Source organism: Plectropomus leopardus, chromosome 2 (genome assembly GCF_008729295.1).
Source record: "Plectropomus leopardus isolate mb chromosome 2, YSFRI_Pleo_2.0, whole genome shotgun sequence".
NCBI classification, from domain to species: domain Eukaryota; kingdom Metazoa; phylum Chordata; class Actinopteri; order Perciformes; family Serranidae; genus Plectropomus; species Plectropomus leopardus.
This window is the reverse complement of record NC_056464.1, coordinates 14,660,855-14,684,806: the sequence shown is the minus strand read 5'-3', so window position 1 is coordinate 14,684,806 and position 23,952 is coordinate 14,660,855. Positions and strand designations below refer to the sequence as shown.

Below are 23,952 nucleotides of genomic sequence, written 5' to 3'. Positions count from 1 at the left end.
AAATGTTAAATTATTCAATCTGCTAAAAAGGTTAGAAACAGACACTAGGGAAATGGCATAATGAGCGGTTTATAGGAAAAACTAGTAACAGCACCCAACAGGAAGCATTGTCTTCTAAAGTGTCATATAGCCTTATAAATATTCATGTATATAAATATTCATTAAGTAATCTCCACCAGCTGAATATGTGTTCAATGCAGGGTCCAGTAAATCCAAGTCTGTTGACCTTTTGCAGGTATATAGTAGGTGTTCATACTGTTTTTGTAGACTATTATGTGAAACTGTATGCTAAAGCAATATGAAACTAGCCTCAGTGGTACAGCAGTTGTAATGGGTAAATGGCTTTTCACTCTTATTGCTTTATTTTACAGTTTCATTATGCTTTTATATTTGATTGTATGAGGTCATATAAGACAATATAACATCTTCTAAGGATATGCTTCATGTCAAGTTGTACCAGCAGAGGTCCACACATTTAATGCTGAATTGGGAAGTACATGAAACCTCCTCTATTCTGTTAAGTTGGAAGCCAGCTCTGTAGTTATAACATATTGATAAATATTACATCACCTTTATAACCATTAAAACCCGAACGTAAGGTCCAATAATTACTTTTCATATCAAGCCATGTCATGTTAACCCGCAACTTTACCCTAGTTTTGACTCCAACCAGTGGATTGTAGTCACAGGTGCCCTGCACACAACTTTGATAGTTAGCACCTGCTAACAGGTTGCCTAATGCCCACTTTTGTCTCAAGTGTAATCGCATGAGTCAAGTTAGTTCTAAATGTTTTTTGTTTTTTTCCCAAAGACATTGATGGACCAACAGTGGTTGGATGGTTTGTTATATTGGACATGCACTGAAAGCTCTCTCTATGCGGCTGACAAATGATATGGATCTGGCTGTATTTTTGACATCATAATAGCGCGCTGGCTGCTTGCAGTAGTGTGTGTGTGGTTTTTTTTCTTTGTTTTCTGAGAGCACAGTGCTTGATGGCAGATTCTGCAGGTGACAAGGCACACCTTGACATGGTGACAGCCCATACGCTACATGCACTTTATTGAATGCAAAAGAGAGCAAGGGTTGTGAGACGTATTCATTTTGGTTCAAGTTTCAAAGAGAAGTTTGTGTGTTTGCGTGTGTGTGTGTGTGTGTGTGTGTGTATGTGTGTGTGTTTGTGTAAGCTATGTTTGGAAAAGATATGTTTGGAATAGAGTCGAAGATTATTGTCCTTTTCCTCTAAAATTATTTAGCCTGATTCTCTTAAAGCCTGCTACTGAGATGTGGCTTTTTGCATTTTCAGTTAATATTTACACCATATGTGTTTTCTCACACATGTATCTTTTTAGCAATATATTGTGTGTCAGCATATAGGTAATCAGAGAGAGGAATGCCTGCAGTTTTGGGAGCTGCCAGATTTGCGATTCTTCCCAAGCAGAGCAATGTTTCAAACTCCAGCTAAATTCTACAAAAAAATTACAGCTCAACATAGTCAGTCGCCGTTCTATATACAGACACACATATATAAAATATGTGCATATAAATACATATATTTGTTTGTGATTAATATCTATTTATCCATATATACTGTATATATGAATACATTTGCTTGAATGCTTGTTATACATATATATGTACTGCAAATATAAACAAGTTCATATATTTCAAACGTTTCTGATGTTATTCTATCTATGAGGTTAGGATGTCAAGTTAAAAAAGATAAGGCTGTGATACGGAGCAGCCCCTCCCATGCACTCGCCATCCCTCCCGAGACAAAATGAGAAGAGAAAAAAATAAACATTTTGAGTAATTGTAAACTAGCGAAGTGAGAGACCTCATTTGGTCATCTGAAATAGTTTTGCCTGTATTCAAAAAGCATATCAGCAATATATATGTATATATACATGTGTTGTATATATTCGAAATGTACACTTCTTTTTAAGTGCAACCCTTCAACCAGTTGACTCTGACTGAAAGAGATGCAGTGGTCCGAGTATATTAGAGCTACAAGTCCTCAGCAATAAAAATGTTTGGTCTTTTGGTCCCTAAAACAACTAAGGAATGACAGGTAAGACTCCCTGGAGACCGTTGCTATGGCTCTCCTTGGCAACGGTATCCCCTGGAAACGGACAGGCACTCCGAGCTAAAGATGGCCATCCCAAAATCGAAGCCAATTTGTGTCCTGAAAATATCACATTCCCTACTTAAGTTCTCTTGCCGAGAATTTCTTGTCCCTTCTTGTTTCAAGTCTTATAAATTGGTCTTCAAAAGTCAATTGCCCCAAAAGTCAAACCATCTTACAGAAAGATCTCCTACGGCAATCTTCTATTCAGTTTTTAAAAAGTTTTGTTCTTGTTGGACTTTTGACATCCATATTCCCTTTGAGTTCAGTGGGGTTGGTCATTGTAAGTAGGTTTGATAGAGTTTCTTTTACTTCTTTTTTTCTTCTCATTGTTCAAGTAAAAGTTTTTGTGGTCCAGAAAAGGTAGCTGTCATTCAAGCAGGTTTTTGTGGGGAAAGAGGTGTGTATATGTGTGCAGAAGAAAAAAGGTCCTGGGGCTAGCCAGGCTGGTACAAATTCTCTCTGAGTTCCAAAGTTTTAGTACATCCAAAAGGAGGTGTCCTTGACTCTGTCATCGCTCTCTCTCTCTCTCCTCTGTTTCTGAAGCAGCCTCAGTGGTCCAGATGTTGAGTTTGCACTCAGTGGCGGGTAGCAAGAAGTCAACATATGATTCAGCTCAACAAAACCTGAAAAGCACAGAAAAAACAGAAATGATTTTAGTCGAGTAGTATATTTGAAAACAGAAATAAGTTGGCTGTTCCATGCATAAGCATATAATTCCAGGAAGATTTTTAGCCATGCTAGCTACGTGGCGTCTCAGATAGCTGGTCTCTCCACCAATTCAGTCCAGACTGAAATATTTCAACAGTTTATCATTTGCCTGTAAGGAGGACATTCTTTAGATGGACAGCCATCAGATGGTATGGACATGGACATTCATGGTACCCAGAAAATGAATCCCACAGATTTTGGGGATCCCATGACTTTTCCTTTTGCGCCACCATGAGGTTGATATTTTTATATTTTAGTGAAACTTTAGTAATGGATGGATTGACATAGAATCTGGTACAGTTATTCATGGTGCCAAGGGGGTGAATCCTAAACCTAGAATCCAGAGTATAATCAGATTCAGTTAAGTTTGTTAAAAAGAAGAACAATATTTTTTTAATTTCCATTGTCAAAAGTTTGGGCTGGTGCCAGTGGTGGATGAACTACCTGAAAGCCGCACTTAAGTAAAAGTACAAATATCCTACCAAAAAATGACTGGGAGAAGTTAATGTCACCTATATTACTTTAAGATTTGTCACCTATGTTACTTCTTAAAGTATCTGATCTTAGCATACTGAAGTATCGCAGGTAATTTTATGTCGTAAACATGCATAAGTATTGAAAGTAAAAGTGCAAGTTAACGCTTTTAATTTAAAAGAAAGCAGTCAAAATTTTGAGAATTGAGGCTTATCTTTTCTTAACAAGACCACCAACTTAAAAAACGAATGTAAATTACATTAGAGGAAAAAAGGGGTCTAAAGGGGCATTTTTCACAACTCAAAGGATTTAAAGAACATAATACAGTTAGTCCTTCCCCCCCATCTGTCCGTATATCCTCCATCCTTCCTTCTTTTCCTTCTTCCTTATTTTGTAGTCAGTAATTAAGATGTGTAGGGGAAATGTGCTAGGGAAGAATAATGATATATTTTTTGTAGGAAATGTAGTGGAGTAACAGTAGGAGTTGACAGAAATATAATAACTCAAGTGAAGTACAGATACTCAAAAATATTTAAGTATTCTAACAAATTATAATAAATTTCTGTCATTACACCACTTACTCAATATGATATCTTAGACGACAGAGTATACTATAATTCCTTTTGTGCAACTATATGTAGACTATTTTGTATAATTTTGAACAATATACCATACTATGACTTTTTTGTACTATTTTGTATAACATACTATGTAATGACTTTTCTATGCTATTTTGGATGAAGTACTATAGCATTAATTTTTTATGCTATTTTGGCAGCACACTTTAAGATGACTTATTTTTGATAACATACTATTGTAAAACTTTTTTATGCTTTCTTGGACGATAAATCATACTATGACTTTTTTTATGCTTTCTTGGACGACAAATCATACCATGACCTTTTTATGCTATTTTGGATGACATACAATGATATGACTTACTTTTACACTTTTGAATGACATACCATACTATGACCATTTTTATGCTATTTTAGATGAGTACTGTAACTTTTTAATGCTATTTTGGATGACATACTGTATTATGACTGCATACTATACTTTGTTTTTTTATGCTGTTGTGGATTGTAAACTATTCCAGTATTTTTTTTAATTCCATTTTAGATGACATGCTATCGTATGACTGTTCTATGCTGTCTTGGATAAAAAAAACTATATTGTGACTTTGTATGCCATTTTGGACGACATACTGTGCTATGAGTGTTTCATGATATTTTGGACAACATACTATACTATGACTTTTTTACGCTATTTTTGACTATATATTAAAGAATTACTTTTATATACCATTTTGGATGATATACTATACTATGAATTTTTTATGCCCTTTTGGATGACTTGCTATATAATGATTTTTGTACGTCATTTTGAACGACATAGTATACTATGACGGTTATCCCCGATTTTGGCTGACAAACTATACAATTGCATTTTTTTTTTTGTGCAACTTTTGACAACATACTTAACTATGACAATTTTCTTGTGATTTTGGATGACATACTCTACTATGACGTTTCTGTGATTTTGGATGGCATGCTATATACCATGACTTTTTGATGCAATTTTGGACAAAATTCTGTGACATTTTTATGCCATTTTGGACAACATAGTATACTATTACTTTTTTTATACTGTTTTGGAAGAGGAAACACTATAACTTTTTTCATGCCATTTTTGCACGACATACTCTACCTTTTCATGGTATTTTGAATGACTAACTATACTATGACTTTTTTTATGCCATTCTGGAGAACATAATATACTATGACTTTTTATGCCATTTATGACGACATATGATAATATTGCACCAGTTTGGGTGACATACTATAATATCACTTTTTCAAGCCATTTCTGATGACATACTATAGTATGAGTATTTTTATGCCATTCTGGACGACACATACTCTACCATGATTTTTTTCAGGGGGGATTTTGGACGTCATACTATAGTATGATGTTTTTGTGTGATTTTGGATGACATACTATACTATGCCGATTTTTTTGCGATTTTGGATGACATACTATATTATGACTTTTTTTTGTAAGATTTTGGACGACATACTCTACTATGATGTTTTTTGTGCAACTTTGGATGACATACTATACTATGATGTTTTCATGCAATTTTGGACAACATACTATACTGTAAAACTTTACACTTTTACACTTTATACTTTTGTGCAATGTTGGATGACATACCGTACTCTGCTATGATGATTTCCTTGCGACTTTGGACGACATACTATATTATGACATTTTTTTCTGCTTTTGGATGACATACTATACTATGACGTTTAAGTGAGACGTAAGATGACTTTCTGTACTATGATGTTTTTGTGCGATTTTGGGGCGACATACTTTACTATGACATTTTTTGTGACATTTTGGATGACACACTATACTACTGTGCTTTTGTGCTATTTTGGACGACATACTACACTATCATGTTTTTGACTGGTTTTGGAATACAAACTATACTATGACAGTTTCCCCAATTTTGGATGACATACTATAACATGACGTTTTTGTGCGACATACTATACTGGTGAGAGACCAGCCAAGAATGGAAACTCGCACCCAGATCATAATGCAAGCTGTTCATTCCCCTTGAGGGAAAAGAATCCTTTCGTGGACATGCAAATGACCGCACCCTGACTAATGAGCATGTTTAACATGTTCATGAATTAGCAGCAGCAGTTGTCTGAGCAGTTAGTGACAGGAAACCATATGCTGAGGGGTGGAAACTCCCCTGCAGCAGGAGAAGGAAGCTTCTACCCAAACAGGACACGCCAAGCAGCAGGTGTAAGCTTCTACTGGAACTTGCCACCTCAAGGCCAGCCAGTTAGGAGAAATGGAGAGTGGAGCGAGTGATGACGGGACGGACCTCTAGATAAAGAGGAACAGCAGATCATTGTGTGTTTTTTGGGACTTTTTGTGCTTTTGCCTTATCTTGCTTAGACCCTATGTTAGACAGTATATGTAGTTCCTGTGAAAAGGAGTGAGGTAATTGTTGTTTTTGACCTACACTTGTGACATTTTTATATTTAAATAAAGCCTGCCTTGAGCAGTTTTAACCTTTTTCAACCATCCTTGGATGTTCTCATTTCATCCTTCTGAGAATCTGTCAAATTTGGAATGTCGAAAAAATGGCTTAAAAAAGGACATGTTATAGTGTGTAGAGATGTATCATAGTATACAATGGCAAAAAGCCGAAAAACTTCATAATTTGGAATGTCGAAAAAATGGCCAAAAACACTAAGCATGTATAGTATGTCAAAAAATGTCACCATTAGACCCCTTATGATGACACACATAAATGGCCCAAAGTTTCTGGCTTAAAACCGCTGAAAAATGGCTGAACCCCCCTCAATTAGGCCTGTGGGTGGGGCTCGATGGCGAGTGCCTGGTGGCACAGCCCGAACAGTCAACGTGGGATCTCCTTCCCGTGGGCTCATCACCCATAGGAGAGGCCAAAGGGGTCGTGTGCGATGTGAGTTGGGCAGCAGCCAAAGGTGGGGACCTTGGTGGTCTGATCCTTGCCTGCAGAAGCTAGCTCTAGTGATGTGGAATATCAACTCTCTGGTAGGGAAGGAGCCTGAGCTGGTGCACAAGGTTGAGAAGCTCAGACTAGATATAGTCGGCCTCACCCCGACACATAGCATGGGCTCTGGACCCAGTCACCTCGAGAGGGGTTGGACTCTCTTCCACTCTGGAGTTGCCACTGGTGAGAGGTGCCGGGCATGGGTGGCAATACTTATTGCCCCGGCTCAGTGCCTGTATGTAAGAATTTACCCTGGTGGACAAGAGGGTGGCCTCCCTCTGCCTTCGGGTAGGGTGACAGATCCTGATTGTGCCTATGGTCCAAACAGCAGCTCAGAGTATCCATCCATTTTGGAGTCCTTAGAGGGGGTGCTGGAGAGTACTCCTTCTGGGGATTCCCTCGTTCTGCTGGGGGATTTCAACGCTTACAATGGCAGCGACAGTGAGACCTGGAGGGGCGTGATCGGGAGAATGCGCCCCCCCCCCCCCCAATCTGAACCCAAGTAGTGTTTTGTTATTACCACAGATTGTCCATTCCATAACAAACGCCATGTTCAGGCATAAGGGTGTCCATATGTGCACTTGGCATCAGGACACCCTAGGCCGCAGTTCGATGATCGACTTTGTAGTTGTGTCATCAGACTTGCGGCTGCATGTTTTGGACACTCGGGTGGAGAGGGGCGGAGCTGTCAACCGATCACCACCTGGTGGTGAGTTGGCTCCGATGCTGGGGGAGGTTGTCGGTCAGACCTGGCAGACCCAAACGCTTTGTGAGGGTCTGCTGGGAACGTCTGGCAGAGTCTCTCGTCAGAACGAGCTTCAACTTCCACCACCGGTAGAGCTTCAACCATGTCCCGGGGGAAGCCAGGGACATTGAGTCCGTGTGGGCCATGTTCCGTGCCTCTGTTGTTGAGGTGGCTAATTGATGCTGTGACCGTAAGGTGGTGGGTGCCTGTCGTGGCGGCAACACTCAAACTATGAGGGATGATATCAAGCTGAAAAAGAAATCCTAATCCTATAAGGCCTTCTTGGCCTCTGGAGACAGCAGATAGGTACTGGCAGGCCAAGCGGAGTGCAGCTACGGCGGTCACTGAGGCGAAAACCCGGGCGTGGGTTGAGATCGGTGAGCCCATGGAAAACGACTTCCAGATGGCTTCCAAGAGGTTCTGGACCACCATCAGGTGTCTCAGGAGGTGGATACTGGTCAACACTGGTCAACACTGTGTATGGTGGGGATGGTGCGCTGCTGACCTCGACTCAGGACATTGTGGATTGGTAGAAGGAATACTTCGAAGACCTCCTCAATCGCACCAACACGCCTTCTGGTGAGGAAGCAGAGCCTGGGGAATGGGCTCTCCCATCTCTGGGGCTGAAATCGCCGAGGAGGTCAAAAAAGCTCCTTAGTGGCAGGGCCCTGGGGGTGGATGAGATCTGCCCAGAGTTCCTTAAGGCCCTGGATGTTGTGGGGCTCTCGTGGTTGACACCACTCTGCAGCATTGCATGGACATTGGGGGCAGTACCTCTGGACTGGCAGACTGGGGTGGTGGTCCCTCTTTTTAAGAAGGGGGACCGGAGGGTGTGCTCTATCTATAGGGGATCACACTCCTCAGCCTCCATAGTAAGGTCTATTCAGGGCTACTGGAGAGGAGGGTCTGCTGGATAGTTGAATCTCGGATCCAGGAGGAGCAATGCGGTTTTCGTCCTGGTCGTGGAACTGTGGACCAGTTCTGCACCCCTGCCAGGACCCTTGAGGAAGCATGGGAGTGTGCCCAACCAGTCCACATGTGCTTTGTGAACTTGGAGAAGGCATTCCACCATGTTCCTTGGGGAGTCCTGTGGGGGGTTCTCCGGGAGTATGAGGTATTGGACCCCCTGATACGGGTTGTCTGTTCCCTGTACGACTGGTGCTTGAGCTTGGTCCGCATTGCTGGCAGTAAGTCGGACTTGTTTCCAGTGAGGGTTGGACTCTGCCAGGGCTGCCCTTTGTCACCGATTCTGTTCGTAACTTTTATGGACAGAATTTCTAGGCGCAGCCAGGGTGTTGAGGGGGTCTGGTTTGGTGACCTCAGTATTGAGTTGCTGCTTTTTGCAGATGATGTGGTCCTGTTGGCTTCATCAAGCTGTGACCTTCAGCTCTCAATGGATCGGTTTGCAGCCAAGTGTGAAGCAGCCGGGATGAGAATCAGCACCTCCAAATCCGAAGCCATGGTTCTCAGCTTGAAAAGGGTGGAGTGCCCTCTCCAGATCGGGGAGGAGATCCTGTCCCAAGTGGAGAGTTTAAGTACCTCAGGGTCTTGTTCACGAGTGAGGGAAGGATGGAGCGGGAGATCGACAGGCAGATTGGTGCGGCGTCTGCAGTAATGCAGACTCTACACCAATCTGTTGGGGTGAAGAGGGAGCTGAGCCAAAAGGCAAAGCTCTAGATTTACCAGTCGATCTTTGTTCCTTCCTTTACTTATGGTCAAGAGGTTTGGGTAGTGACCAAAAGACAAACAAGATCCCGGGTACAAGCGGTCGAAATGAGCTTCCTCCGTAAGGTGCCTGAGCTCTCCCTAAGAAATAGAGTGAGAAACTCTAGCTCGACATGCCATTAAAATAGCTGAAAACCACATATTATTGCTTGTAGAGACCCATCATGTGAATCAAAGTGAAATTAAAGGCCAAAAAAGGCCAAAAACTTCATGATTTAGCACGTTAAAAAATATGGCCAAAAACGTCATAGTATATAGTATGTCAAAAAATGTCAAATTTTGGCGTCATAAAAATTGCTGAAAACTACATACTATTGCTTGTAGAGAACTTTGACAGTATACAAAGTTCATTGGCCAAAAACGCCATAGTATAATATGTTGAAAAATGTCAAAATTTTGGCATGTCATAAAAATGGCTGAAAACCATCTATTATAGCTTGTAGAGACCCATCATAGTTTACAAAGTGGAAGTAAAGGCCAAAAAAGGCCAAAAACTTCATAATTTAGCACGTTGAAAAAATGGCCAAAAACGCCATAGTATAGTATGTCGAAAAATGTCAAATTTTGGCATGTCATAAAAATGGCTAAAAACCACACATTATAGCTTGTAGAGACCCATCATAGTATACAAAGTGAAAACGAAGGCCAAAAAAGGCCAAAAAACTTCATAATTTAGCACGTTGAAAAAAATGGCCAAAAACGCCATAGTATAGTATGTCGAAAAAGTGTCAAATTTTGGCATGTCATAAAAATGGCTCTGAAAACCATTTATTATAGCTTGTAGAGACCCATCATAGAATACAAAGTGAAACGAAGGCCAAAAAGGCCAAAAACTTCATAATTTAGCATGTCGAAAAAATGGCCAAAAAGCGCCATAGTATAGTATGTCGAAAAATGTCAAATTTTGGCATGTCATAAAAATGGCTGAAAACCACACTATTATAGCTTGTAGAGACCCATCATAGTATACAAAGTGACAAAAGGCCAAAAAAGGCCAAAAACTTCATAATTTTAGCATGTCAAAAAAAATGGCCAAAAACGCCATAGTATAGTATGTCGAAAAATGTCAAATTTTGGCATGTCATAAAAATGGCTGAAAACCATCTATTATAGCTTGTAGAGACCCATCATAGTATACAAAGTGGAAATAAAGGCCAAAAAAGGCCAAAAACTTCATAAATTTAGCATGTCGAAAAAATGGCTAAAAACGCCATAGTATAGTATATGTCGAAAATGTCAAATTTTGGCATGTCATAAAAATGGCTGAAAACCATCTATTATAGCTTGTAGAGACCCATCATAGTATACAAAGTGGAAATAAAGGCCAAAAAGGCCAAAAACTTCATAATTTAGCACGTTGAAAAAATGGCCAAAAACGCCATAGTATAGTATGTCGAAAAAATGTCAAATTTTTGGCATGTCATAAAAATGGCTGAAAACCATCTATTATAGCTTGTAGAGACCCATCATAGTATACAAAGTGGAAAAAAAGGCCAAAAAAGGCCCAAAAACATCATAATTTAGCATGTGAAAAAAATGGCCAAAAACGCCATAGTATAGTATGTCGAAAAATGACAAATTTTGGCATGTCATAAAAATGGCTGAAAACCATCTATTATAGCTTGTAGAGACCCATCATAGTATACAAAGTGGAAATAAAGGCCAAAAAAGGCCAAAAAACTTCATAAATTAGCATGTCGAAAAAATGGCTAAAAATGCCATAGTATAGTATGTCGAAAATGTTAAATTTGGACATGTCATAAAAATGGCTGAAAACCATGTATTATAGCTTGTGTAGAGACCCATCATAGTATACAAAGTGGAAATAAAGGCCAAAAAGGCCAAAAACTTCATAATTTAGCATGTTGAAAAAATGGCCAAAAACGCCATAGTATAGTATGTCGAAAAATGTCAAATTTTGGCATGTCATCATAAAAATGGCTGAAAACCACTTATTATAGCTTGTAGAGACCCATCATAGTTTACAAAGTGGAATATAAAGGCCAAAAAGGCCAAAAACCTCATAATAATTTAGCATGTTAAAAAAATGGCCAAAAACGCCATAGTATAGTATGTCGAAAAATGTCAAATTTTGGCATGTCATAAAAATGGCTGAAAACCATCTATTATAGCTTGTAGAGACCCATCATAGTATACAAAGTGAAAACGAAGGCCAAAAAAGGCCAAAAACATCATAATTTAGCATGTCAAAAAAATGGCCAAAAACGCCATAGTATAGTATGTCGAAAAATGTCAAATTTTGGCATGTCATAAAAATGGCTGAAAACCATCTATTATAGCTTGTAGAGACCCATCATAGTATACAAAGTGGAAATAAAGGCCAAAAAAGGCCAAAAAAACTTCATAATTTAGCATGTCGAAAAAATGGCCAAAAAACGCCATAGTATAGTATGTCGAAAAATGTCAAATTTTGGCATGTCATAAAAATGGCTGAAAAACCATCTATTATAGCTTGTAGAGACCCATCATAGTATACAAAGTGGAAATAAAGGCCAAAAAAGGCCAAAAACTTCATAATTTAGCATGTTGAAAAAATGGCCAAAAACGCCATAGTATAGTATGTCGAAAAATGTCAAATTTTGGCATGTCATAAAAATGGCTGAAAACCATCTATTATAGCTTGTAGAGACCCATCATAGTATACAAAGTGGAAATAAAGGCCAAAAAAGGCCAAAAACTTCATAATTTAGCATGTTTGAAAAAATGGCAAAAAAAAAAACGCCATAGTATAGTATGTCGAAAAATGTCAAATTTTGGCATGTCATAAAAATGGCTGAAAACCATTTATTATAGCTTGTAGAGACCCATCATAGTATACAAAGTGGAAATAAAGGCCAAAAAGTCCAAAAACTTCATAATTTAGCATGTTGAAAAAAATGGCCAAAAACGCCATAGTATAGTATGTCGAAAAATGTCAAATTTTGGCATGTCATAAAAATGGCTGAAAACCACATATTATAGCTTGTAGAGACCCATCATAGTATACAAAGTGAAAACGAAGGCCAAAAAAGGCCAAAAACTTCATAATTTAGCATGTTGAAAAAAAAATGCCAAAAACGCCATAGTATAGTATGTCGAAAAATGTCAAATTTTGGCATGTCATAAAAATGGCTAAAAACCACATATTATAGCTTGTAGAGACCCATCATAGTATACAAAGTGAAATAAAGGCCAAAAAAGGCCAAAAACTTCATAATTTAGCATGTGAAAAAAATGGCCAAAAACGCCATAGTATAGTATGTCGAAAAATGTCAAATTTTGGCATGTCATAAAAATGGCTGAAAACAACATCTATTATAGCTTGTAGAGACCCATCATAGTATACAAAGTGGGAATAAAGGCCAAAAAAGGCCAAAAACTTCATAATTTAGCATGTTGAAAAAATGGCCAAAAACGCATAGTATAGTATGTCGAAAAATGTCAAATTTTGGCATGTCATAAAAATGGCTGAAAACCAACATATTATAGCTTGTAGAGACCCATCATAGTATACAAAGTGGAAATAAAGGCCAAAAAAGGCCAAAAACTTCATAATTTAGCATGTTGAAAAAAATGGCCAAAAACGCCATAGTATAGTATGTCGAAAAATGTCAAATTTGGCATGTCATAAAAATGGCTGAAAACCACATATTATAGCTTGTAGAGACCCATCATAGTATACAAAGTGGAAATAAAGGCCAAAAAAAGCCCAAAAACTTACATAATTTAGCATGTTGAAAAAATGGCCAAAAACGCCATAGTATAGTATGTCGAAAAATGTCAAATTTTGGCATGTCATAAAAATGGCTGAAAACCACTTATTATAGCTTGTAGAGACCATCATAGTATACAAAGTGGAAATAAAGGCCAAAAAAGGCCAAAAACTTCATAATTTAGCATGTGAAAAAAAATGGCCAAAAACGCCATAGTATAGTATGTCGAAAAATGTCAAATTTTGGCATGTCATAAAAAAATGGCTGAAAACAACATTATAGCTTGTAGAGACCCATCATAGTATACAAAGTGGAAAACGAAGGCCAAAAAAGGCCAAAAACTTCATAATTTAGCATGTTGAAAAAATGGCCAAAAACGCCATAGTATAGTATGTCGAAAAATGTCAAATTTTGGCATGTCATAAAAATGGCTGAAAACACATCTATTATAGCTTGTAGAGACCCATCATAGTATACAAAGTGGAAATAAAGGCCAAAAAAGGCCAAAAACTTCATAATTTAGCATGTTGAAAAAATGGCCAAAAACGCCATAGTATAGTATGTCGAAAAATGTCAAATTTTGACATGTCATAAAAATGGCTGAAAACCAACATTATTATAGCTTGTAGAGACCCATCATAGTATACAAAAGTGGAAAAAAAGCCAAAAAAGGCCAAAAACTTCATAATTTAGCATGTTGAAAAAATGGCCAAAAACGCCATAGTATAGTATGTCGAAAAATGTCAAATTTTTGCATGTCATAAAAATGGCTGAAAACCATCTATTATAGCTTGTAGAGACCCATCATAGTATACAAAGTGGAAATAAAGGCCAAAAAAGGCCAAAAACTTCATAATTTAGCATGTTGAAAAAATGCCAAAAACGCCATAGTATAGTATGTCGAAAAATGTCAAATTTTTGACATGTCATAAAAATGGCTGAAAACCACTATTATAGCTTGTAGAGACCCATCATAGTATACAAAGTGGAAATAAAGGCCAAAAAAGGCCAAAAACTTCATAATTTAGCATGTTGAAAAAATGGCCAAAAACGCCATAGTATAGTATGTCGAAAAATGTCAAATTTTGGCATGTCATAAAAATGGCTGAAAACCATCTATATTATAGCTTGTAGAGACCCATCATAGTATACAAAGTGGGAAATTAAAGGCCAAAAAAGGCCAAAAACTTCATAATTTAGCATGTTGAAAAAATGGCCAAAAACGCCATAGTATAGTATGTCGAAAAATGTCAAATTTTGGCATGTCATAAAAATGGCTGAAAAACAACATTATTATAGCTTGTAGAGACCCATCATAGTATACAAAGTGGAAATAAAAGGCAAAAAAGGCCAAAAACTTCATAATTTAGCATGTTGAAAAAATGGCCAAAAACGCCATAGTATAGTATGTCGAAAAATGTCAAATTTTGACATGTCATAAAAAATGGCTGAAAACCACCACATATTATAGCTTGTAGAGACCCATCATAGTATACAAAGTGGAAACGAAGGCCAAAAAAGGCCAAAAACTTCATAATTTAGCATGTGAAAAAATGGCAAAAACGCCATAGTATAGTATGTCGAAAAATGTCAAATTTTGGCATGTCATAAAAATGGCTGAAAACCATTATTATAGCTTGTAGAGACCATCATAGTATACAAAGTGGGAAATAAAGGCCAAAAAAGGCCAAAAACTTCATAAATTTAGCATGTGAAAAAAATGGCCAAAAACGCCATAGTATAGTATGTCGAAAAATGTCAAATTTTGACATGTCATAAAAATGGCTGAAAACAACATATTATAGCTTGTAGAGACCCATCATAGTATACAAAGTGGAAATAAAGGCCCAAAAAGGCCAAAAACTTCATAATTTAGCATGTTGAAAAAATGGCCAAAAACGCCATAGTATAGTATGTCGAAAAATGTCAAATTTTGACATGTCATAAAAATGGCTGAAAACAACTTATTATAGCTTGTAGAGACCCATAGTATACAAAGTGAAAATTAAAGGCCAAAAAAGGCCAAAAACTTCATAATTTAGCATGTTGAAAAAATGGCAAAAAACGCCATAGTATAGTATGTCGAAAAATGTCAAATTTTGGCATGTCATAAAAATGGCTGAAAACAACATCTATTATAGCTTGTAGAGACCATCATAGTATACAAAGTGGAAATAAAGGCCAAAAAAGGCCAAAAACTTCATAATTTAGCATGTGAAAAAATGGCCAAAAACGCCATAGTATAGTATGTCGAAAAATGTCAAATTTTTGGCATGTCATAAAAATGGCTGAAAACCATTTATTATAGCTTGTAGAGACCCATCATAGTATACAAAGTGGAAATAAAGGCCAAAAAGGCCAAAAACTTCATAATTTAGCATGTTGAAAAAATGGCAAAAAACGCCATAGTATAGTATGTCGAAAAATGTCAAATTTTGGCATGTCATAAAAATGGCTGAAAAACCACTTATTATAGCTTGTAGAGACCCATCATAGTATACAAAGTGGAAATAAAGGCCAAAAAAGGCCAAAAACTTCATAATTTAGCATGTTGAAAAAATGGCCAAAAACGCCATAGTATAGTATGTCGAAAAATGTCAAATTTTGACATGTCATAAAAATGGCTGAAAACCACATATTATAGCTTGTAGAGACCCATCATAGTATACAAAGTGGAAAAAAGGCCAAAAAAGGCCAAAAACTTCATAATTTAGCATGTTGAAAAAATGGCCAAAAACGCCATAGTATAGTATGTCGAAAAATGTCAAATTTTGCATGTCATAAAAATGGCTGAAAAACCACTATTATAGCTTGTAGAGACCATCATATAGTATACAAAGTGGAAATAAAGGCCAAAAAAGGCCAAAAACTTCATAATTTAGCATGTTGAAAAAATGGCCAAAAAACGCCATAGTATAGTATGTCGAAAAATGTCAAATTTTGGCATGTCATAAAAATGGCTGAAAACCACTATTATTATAGCTTGTAGAGACCCATCATAGTATACAAAGTGGAAATAAAGGCCAAAAAAAGGCCAAAAACTTCATAATTTAGCATGTTGAAAAAATGCCAAAAAACGCCATAGTATAGTATGTCGAAAAATGTCAAATTTTGCATGTCATAAAAATGGCTGAAAACCACTTATTATAGCTTGTAGAGACCCATCATAGTATACAAAGTGGAAATAAAGGCCAAAAAAGGCCAAAAACTTCATAATTTAGCATGTTGAAAAAATGGCCAAAAACGCCATAGTATAGTATGTCGAAAAATGTCAAATTTTGGCATGTCATAAAAATGGCTGAAAACCACTTATTATAGCTTGTAGAGACCCATCATAGTATACAAAGTGGAATTAAAGGCCAAAAAAGGCCAAAAACTTCATAATTTAGCATGTTGAAAAAATGGCCAAAAAACGCCATAGTATAGTATGTCGAAAAATGTCAAATTTTGGCATGTCATAAAAATGGCTAAAAACACACTTATTATAGCTTGTAGAGACCCATCATAGTATACAAAGTGAAAAAAGGCCAAAAAAGGCCAAAAACTTCATAATTTAGCATGTTGAAAAAAATGGCCAAAAAACGCCATAGTATAGTATGTCGAAAAATGTCAAATTTTGGCATGTCATAAAAATGGCTGAAAACAACACTTATTATAGCTTGTAGAGACCCATCATAGTATACAAAGTGGAAATAAAGGCCAAAAAAGGCCAAAAACTTCATAATTTAGCATGTTGAAAAAATGGCCAAAAACGCCATAGTATAGTATGTCGAAAAATGTCAAATTTTGGCATGTCAAAAATGGCTGAAAACAACTATTATAGCTTGTAGTAGACCCATCATAGTATACAAAGTGGAAATAAAGGCCAAAAAAGGCCAAAAACTTCATAATTTTAGCATGTGAAAAAAATGGCAAAAAGCCATAGTATAGTATGTCGAAAAATGTCAAATTTTGGCATGTCATAAAAAATGGCTGAAAACCACTTATTATAGCTTGTAGAGACCCATCATAGTATACAAAGTGGAAAAAAAAGGCCAAAAAAGGCCAAAAACTTCATAATTTAGCATGTTGAAAAAATGGCCAAAAACGCCATAGTATAGTATGTCGAAAAATGTCAAATTTTGGCATGTCATAAAAATGGCTGAAAACCACTATTATAGCTTGTAGAGACCCATCATAGTATACAAAGTGGAAATAAAGGCCAAAAAAGGCCAAAAACTTCATAATTTAGCATGTTGAAAAAATGCCAAAAACGCCATAGTATAGTATGTCGAAAAATGTCAAATTTTGACATGTCATAAAAATGGCTGAAAACCACATATTATAGCTTGTAGAGACCCATCATAGTATACAAAGTGGAAAAAAGGCCAAAAAAGGCCAAAAACTTCATAATTTAGCATGTTGAAAAAATGGCAAAAAAACGCCATAGTATAGTATGTCGAAAAATGTCAATTTTGGCATGTCATAAAAATGGCTGAAAACCATCTATTATAGCTTGTAGAGACCCATCATAGTATACAAAGTGGAAATAAAGGCCAAAAAAAGGCCAAAAACTTCATAATTTAGCATGTTGAAAAAATGGCAAAAAACGCCATAGTATAGTATGTCGAAAAATGTCAAATTTTGGCATGTCATAAAAATGGCTGAAAACACATCTATTATAGCTTGTAGAGACCCATCATAGTACAAAGTGGAAATAAAGGCCAAAAAAGGCCAAAAACTTCATAATTTAGCATGTGAAAAAATGGCCAAAAAACGCCATAGTATAGTATGTCGAAAAATGTCAAATTTTGCATGTCATAAAAATGGCTGAAAACCACTATTATAGCTTGTAGAGACCCATCATAGTATACAAAGTGGAAATAAAGGCCAAAAAAGGCCAAAAACTTCATAATTTAGCATGTTGAAAAAATGGCCAAAAACGCCATAGTATAGTATGTCGAAAAATGTCAAATTTGGCATGTCATAAAAATGGCTGAAAACCATCATATTATAGCTTGTAGAGACCCATCATAGTATACAAAGTGAAAAATAAAGGCCAAAAAAGGCCAAAAACTTCATAATTTAGCATGTTGAAAAAAAAATGGCCAAAAACGCCATAGTATAGTATGTCGAAAAAATGTCAAATTTTGACATGTCATAAAAATGGCTGAAAACACACTTATTATAGCTTGTAGAGACCCATCATAGTATACACAAAGTGGAAAAAAGGCCAAAAAAAAAAGGCCAAAAACTTCATAATTTAGCATGTTGAAAAAAATGGCCAAAAAACGCCATAGTATAGTATGTCGAAAAATGTCAAATTTTGGCATGTCATAAAAATGGCTGAAAACCATTATTATAGCTTGTAGAGACCCATCATAGTATACAAAGTGAAAATAAAGGCCAAAAAAGGCCAAAAACTTCATAATTTAGCATGTTGAAAAAAATGGCCAAAAAACGCCATAGTATAGTATGTCGAAAAATGTCAAATTTTGCATGTCATAAAAATGGCTGAAAACACACATATTATAGCTTGTAGAGACCATCATAGTCATAAGTATACAAACAAGTGGGAAATTAAAGGCCAAAAAAGGCCAAAAACTTCATAATTTAGCATGTTGAAAAAATGGCCAAAAAACGCCATAGTATAGTATGTCGAAAAATGTCAAATTTTGGCATGTCATAAAAATGGCTAAAAACCATCTATTATAGCTTGTAGAGACCCATCATATAGTATACAAAGTGGAAATAAAGGCCAAAAAAGGCCAAAAACTTCATAATTTAGCATGTTGAAAAAAATGGCCAAAAAAAACGCCATAGTATAGTATGTCGAAAATGTCAAATTTTGCATGTCATAAAAATGGCTGAAAACCATCTATTATAGCTTGTAGAGACCCATCATAGTATATACAAAGTGGAAATAAAGGCCAAAAAAGGCCAAAAACTTCATAATTTAGCATGTTGAAAAAAATGGCCAAAAACGCCATAGTATAGTATGTCGAAAAATGTCAAATTTTGGCATGTCATAAAAATGGCTGAAAAAAACACATATATTATAGCTTGTAGAGACCCATCATAGTATACAAAGTGAAATTAAAGGCCAAAAAAGGCCAAAAACTTCATAATTTAGCATGTTGAAAAAATGGCCAAAAAACGCCATAGTATAGTATGTCGAAAAATGTCAAATTTTGGCATGTCATAAAAATGGCTGAAAACCATCTATTATAGCTTGTAGAGACCCATCATAGTATACAAAGTGGAAATAAAGGCCAAAAAAGGCCAAAAACTTCATAATTTAGCATGTTGAAAAAATGGCCAAAAAACGCCATAGTATAGTATGTCGAAAAATGTCAATTTTTGACATGTCATAAAAATGGCTGAAAACAACATATTATAGCTTGTAGAGACCCATCATAGTATACAAAGTGGAAAATAAAGGCCAAAAAAGGCCAAAAACTTCATAATTTAGCATGTTGAAAAAATTGGCCAAAAACGCCATAGTATAGTATGTCGAAAAATGTCAAATTTTGGCATGTCATAAAAATGGCTGAAAACCAACATATTATAGCTTGTAGAGACCCATCATAGTATACAAAGTGTGGAAATAAAGGCCAAAAAAAAGGCCAAAAACTTCATAATTTAGCATGTTGAAAAAATGGCCAAAAACGCCATAGTATAGTATGTATGTCGAAAAAATGTCAAATTTTGACATGTCATAAAAATGGCTGAAAACCATCTATTATAGCTTGTAGAGACGTGTCATAGTATACAAAGTGGAAAAAAGGCCAAAAAAGGCCAAAAAACTCATAATTTAGCATGTTCAAAAAAATGGCCAAAAAAAAAAACGCCATAGTATAGTATGTCGAAAAATGTCAAATTTTGCATGTCATAAAAATGGCTGAAAACATTATTATAGCTTGTAGAGACCCATCATAGTATACAAAGTGGAAAAAAGGCCAAAAAAGGCCAAAAACTTCATAATTTAGCATGTTGAAAAAAATGGCCAAAAACGCCATAGTATAGTATGTCGAAAAATGTCAAATTTTGACATGTCATAAAAATGGCTGAAAACCACATATTATAGCTTGTAGAGACCCATCATAGTATACAAAGTGGAAATAAAGGCCAAAAAAGGCCAAAAACTTATAATTTAGCATGTTGAAAAATGGCCAAAAACGCCATAGTATAGTATGTCGAAAAATGTCAAATTTTGGCATGTCATAAAAATGGCTGAAAAAAACCATTTATTATAGCTTGTAGAGACCCATCATAGTATACAAAGTGGAAATAAAGGCCAAAAAGGCCAAAAACTTCATAATTTAGCATGTTGAAAAAAATGGCCAAAAACGCCATAGTATAGTATGTCGAAAAATGTCAAATTTTGGCATGTCATAAAAATGGCTGAAAACACACATATTATAGCTTGTGTAGAGACCCATCATAGTATACAAAGTGAAAATAAAGGCCAAAAAAGGCCAAAAACGTCATCATAATTTAGCATGTGAAAAAAATGGCCAAAAACGCCATAGTATAGTATGTCGAAAAATGTCAAATTTTGGCATGTCATAAAAATGGCTGAAAAACCACACATTATAGCTTGTAGAGACCATCATAGTATACAAAGTGGAAATAAAGGCCAAAAAAGGCCAAAAACTTCATAATTTAGCATGTCAAAAAAATGGCCAAAAACGCCATAGTATAGTATGTCGAAAAATGTCAAATTTTGCATGTCATAAAAATGGCTGAAAACCATCTATTATAGCTTGTAGAGACCCATCATAGTATACAAAGTGGAAACGAAGGCCAAAAAAGGCCAAAAACTTCATAATTTAGCATGTCAAAAAAATGGCCAAAAACGCCATAGTATAGTATGTCGAAAAATGTCAAATTTTTGCATGTCATAAAAAATGGCTGAAAACCATCTATTATAGCTTGTAGAGACCCATCATAGTATACAAAGTGGAAATAAAGGCCAAAAAAGGCCAAAAACTTCATAATTTAGCATGTTGAAAAAAATGGCCAAAAAAACGCCATAGTATAGTATGTCGAAAAATGTCAAATTTTGGCATGTCATAAAAATGGCTGAAAACCATCTATTATAGCTTGTAGAGACCCATCATAGTATACAAAGTGGAAAAAAAGGCCAAAAAAGGCCAAAAACTTCATAATTTAGCATGTTGAAAAAATGGCCAAAAACGCCATAGTATAGTATGTCGAAAAATGTCAAATTTTGGCATGTCATAAAAATGGCTGAAAACCATTTATTATATAGCTTGTAGAGACCCATCATCATATACAAAGTGAAATTAAAGGCCAAAAAAGGCCAAAAACTTCATAATTTAGCATGTTGAAAAAAAATGCCAAAAACGCCATAGTATAGTATGTCGAAAAATGTCAAATTTGGCATGTCATAAAAATGGCTGAAAACCACATTATTATAGCTTGTAGAGACCTGTCATAGTATACAAAGGTGAAATAAAGGCCAAAAAAGGCCAAAACTTCATAATTTAGCATGTCAAAAAAATGGCCAAAAACGCCATAGTATAGTATGTCGAAAAATGTCAAATTTTGGCATGTCATAAAAATGGCTGAAAACACCATCTATTATAGCTTGTAGAGACCCATCATAGTACAAAGTGGAAATAAAGGCCAAAAAAGGCCAAAAACTTCATAATTTAGCATGTCAAAAAAATGGCAAAAACGCCATAGTATAGTATGTCGAAAAATGTCAAATTTTGGCATGTCATAAAAATGGCTGAAAACCATATTATAGCTTGTAGAGACCCATCATAGTATACAAAGTGGAAATAAAGGCCAAAAAAGGCCAAAAATCATAATTTAGCATGTTGAAAAAATGGCCAAAAACGCCATAGTATAGTATGTCGAAAAATGTCAAATTTTGGCATGTCATAAAAATGGCTGAAAAAACACTTTATAGCTTGTAGAGACCCATCATAGTATACAAAGTGGGAAAATAAAGGCCAAAAAAGGCCAAAAACTTCATAATTTAGCATGTCAAAAAAATGGCCAAAAACGCCATAGTATAGTATGTCGAAAAATGTCAAATTTTGGCATGTCATAAAAATGGCTGAAAAACCACATATTATAGCTTGTAGAGACCATCATCATAGTATACAAAGTGAAAACGAAGGCCAAAAAAGGCCAAAAACTTCATAATTTAGCATGTTGAAAAAATGGCCAAAAACGCCATAGTATAGTATGTCGAAAAATGTCAAATTTTGGCATGTCATAAAAATGGCTGAAACCACTATTATAGCTTGTAGAGACCCATCATAGTATACAAAGTGGAAATAAAGGCCAAAAAAGGCCCAAAAACTTCATAATTTAGCATGTTGAAAAAATGGCCAAAAACGCCATAGTATAGTATGTCGAAAAATGTCAAATTTTGGCATGTCATAAAAATGGCTGAAAACCACACTTATTATAGCTTGTAGAGACGTGTCATAGTATACAAAGTGGAAATTAAGGCCAAAAAAGGCCAAAAACTTCATAATTTAGCATGTTGAAAAAAATGGCAAAAACGCCATAGTATAGTATGTCGAAAAATGTCAAATTTTGGCATGTCATAAAAATGGCTGAAAACCACACATATTATAGCTTTGTAGAGACCCATCATAGTATACAAAGTGGAAATAAAGGCCAAAAAAGGCCAAAAACTTCATAATTTAGCATGTTGAAAAAATGGCCAAAAACGCCATAGTATAGTATGTCGAAAAATGTCAAATTTTGGCATGTCATAAAAATGGCTGAAAACCACACTATTATAGCTTGTAGAGACCCATCATAGTATACAAAGTGGAAATAAAGGCCAAAAAAGGCCAAAAACATCATAATTTAGCATGTTGAAAAAAATGGCCAAAAACGCCATAGTATAGTATGTCGAAAAATGTCAAATTTTGGCATGTCAAAAAATGGCTGAAAACCACATATTATAGCTTGTAGAGACCCATCATAGTATACAAAGTGGAAATAAAGGCCAAAAAAGGCCAAAAACTTCATAATTTAGCATGTTGAAAAAAATGGCCAAAAACGCCATAGTATAGTATGTCGAAAAATGTCAAATTTTGGCATGTCATAAAAATGGCTGAAAACCACATATTATAGCTTGTAGAGACCATCATAGTATACAAAGTGGAAATAAAGGCCAAAAAGGCCAAAAACTTCATAATTTAGCATGTCAAAAAAATGGCCAAAAACGCCATAGTATAGTATGTCGAAAAATGTCAAATTTTGGCATGTCATAAAAATGGCTGAAAACCATCTATTATAGCTTGTAGAGACCCATCATAGTATACAAAGTGGAAATAAAGGCCAAAAAGGCCAAAAACTTCATAATTTAGCATGTTGAAAAAATGGCCAAAAAAACGCCATAGTATAGTATGTCGAAAAATGTCAAATTTTTGGCATGTCAAAAATGGCTGAAAACCATCTATTATAGCTTGTAGAGACCCATCATAGTATACAAAGTGGAAATAAAGGCCAAAAAAGGCCAAAAACTCATCATTTTAGCATGTAAAAAAAATGGCCAAAAACGCCATAGTATAGTATGTCGAAAAATGTCAAAATTTTGGCATGTCATAAAAATGGCTGAAAACCACATATTATAGCTTGTAGAGACCATCATAGTATACAAAGTGGAAATTAAGGCCAAAAAGGCCAAAAACTTCCATGTTTTAGCATGTCAAAAAAATGGCAAAAACGCCATATAGTATAGTATGCGAAAAATGTCAAAATTTTGACATGTCATAAAAATGGCTGAAAACCACATATTATAGCTTGGAGAGACCTGGGGTTTCATAGTATACAAAGTCTGTTCGAAAAAAAAGGCCTAAAAACGTTTTTAATTTAGCATGTTGAAAAAATGCAAAAACGCCATAGTATAGTATGTCGAAAAATGTC

At 35.8% G+C, this 23,952-nt stretch overlaps 1 protein-coding gene across 1 annotated transcript in view; it reads right to left on the bottom strand.

Annotated features, from left to right (window-relative positions):
* Positions 1-1,765: 1,765 nt before the first annotated feature.
* celf4 (CUGBP, Elav-like family member 4) overlaps positions 1,766-23,952 on the bottom strand; it is a 124,891-nt gene continuing 102,704 nt past the window's right edge. The window contains 1 exon segment of the mRNA XM_042501820.1: positions 1,766-2,749. The gene's annotated coding sequence lies outside the window, so the exon portion shown is untranslated.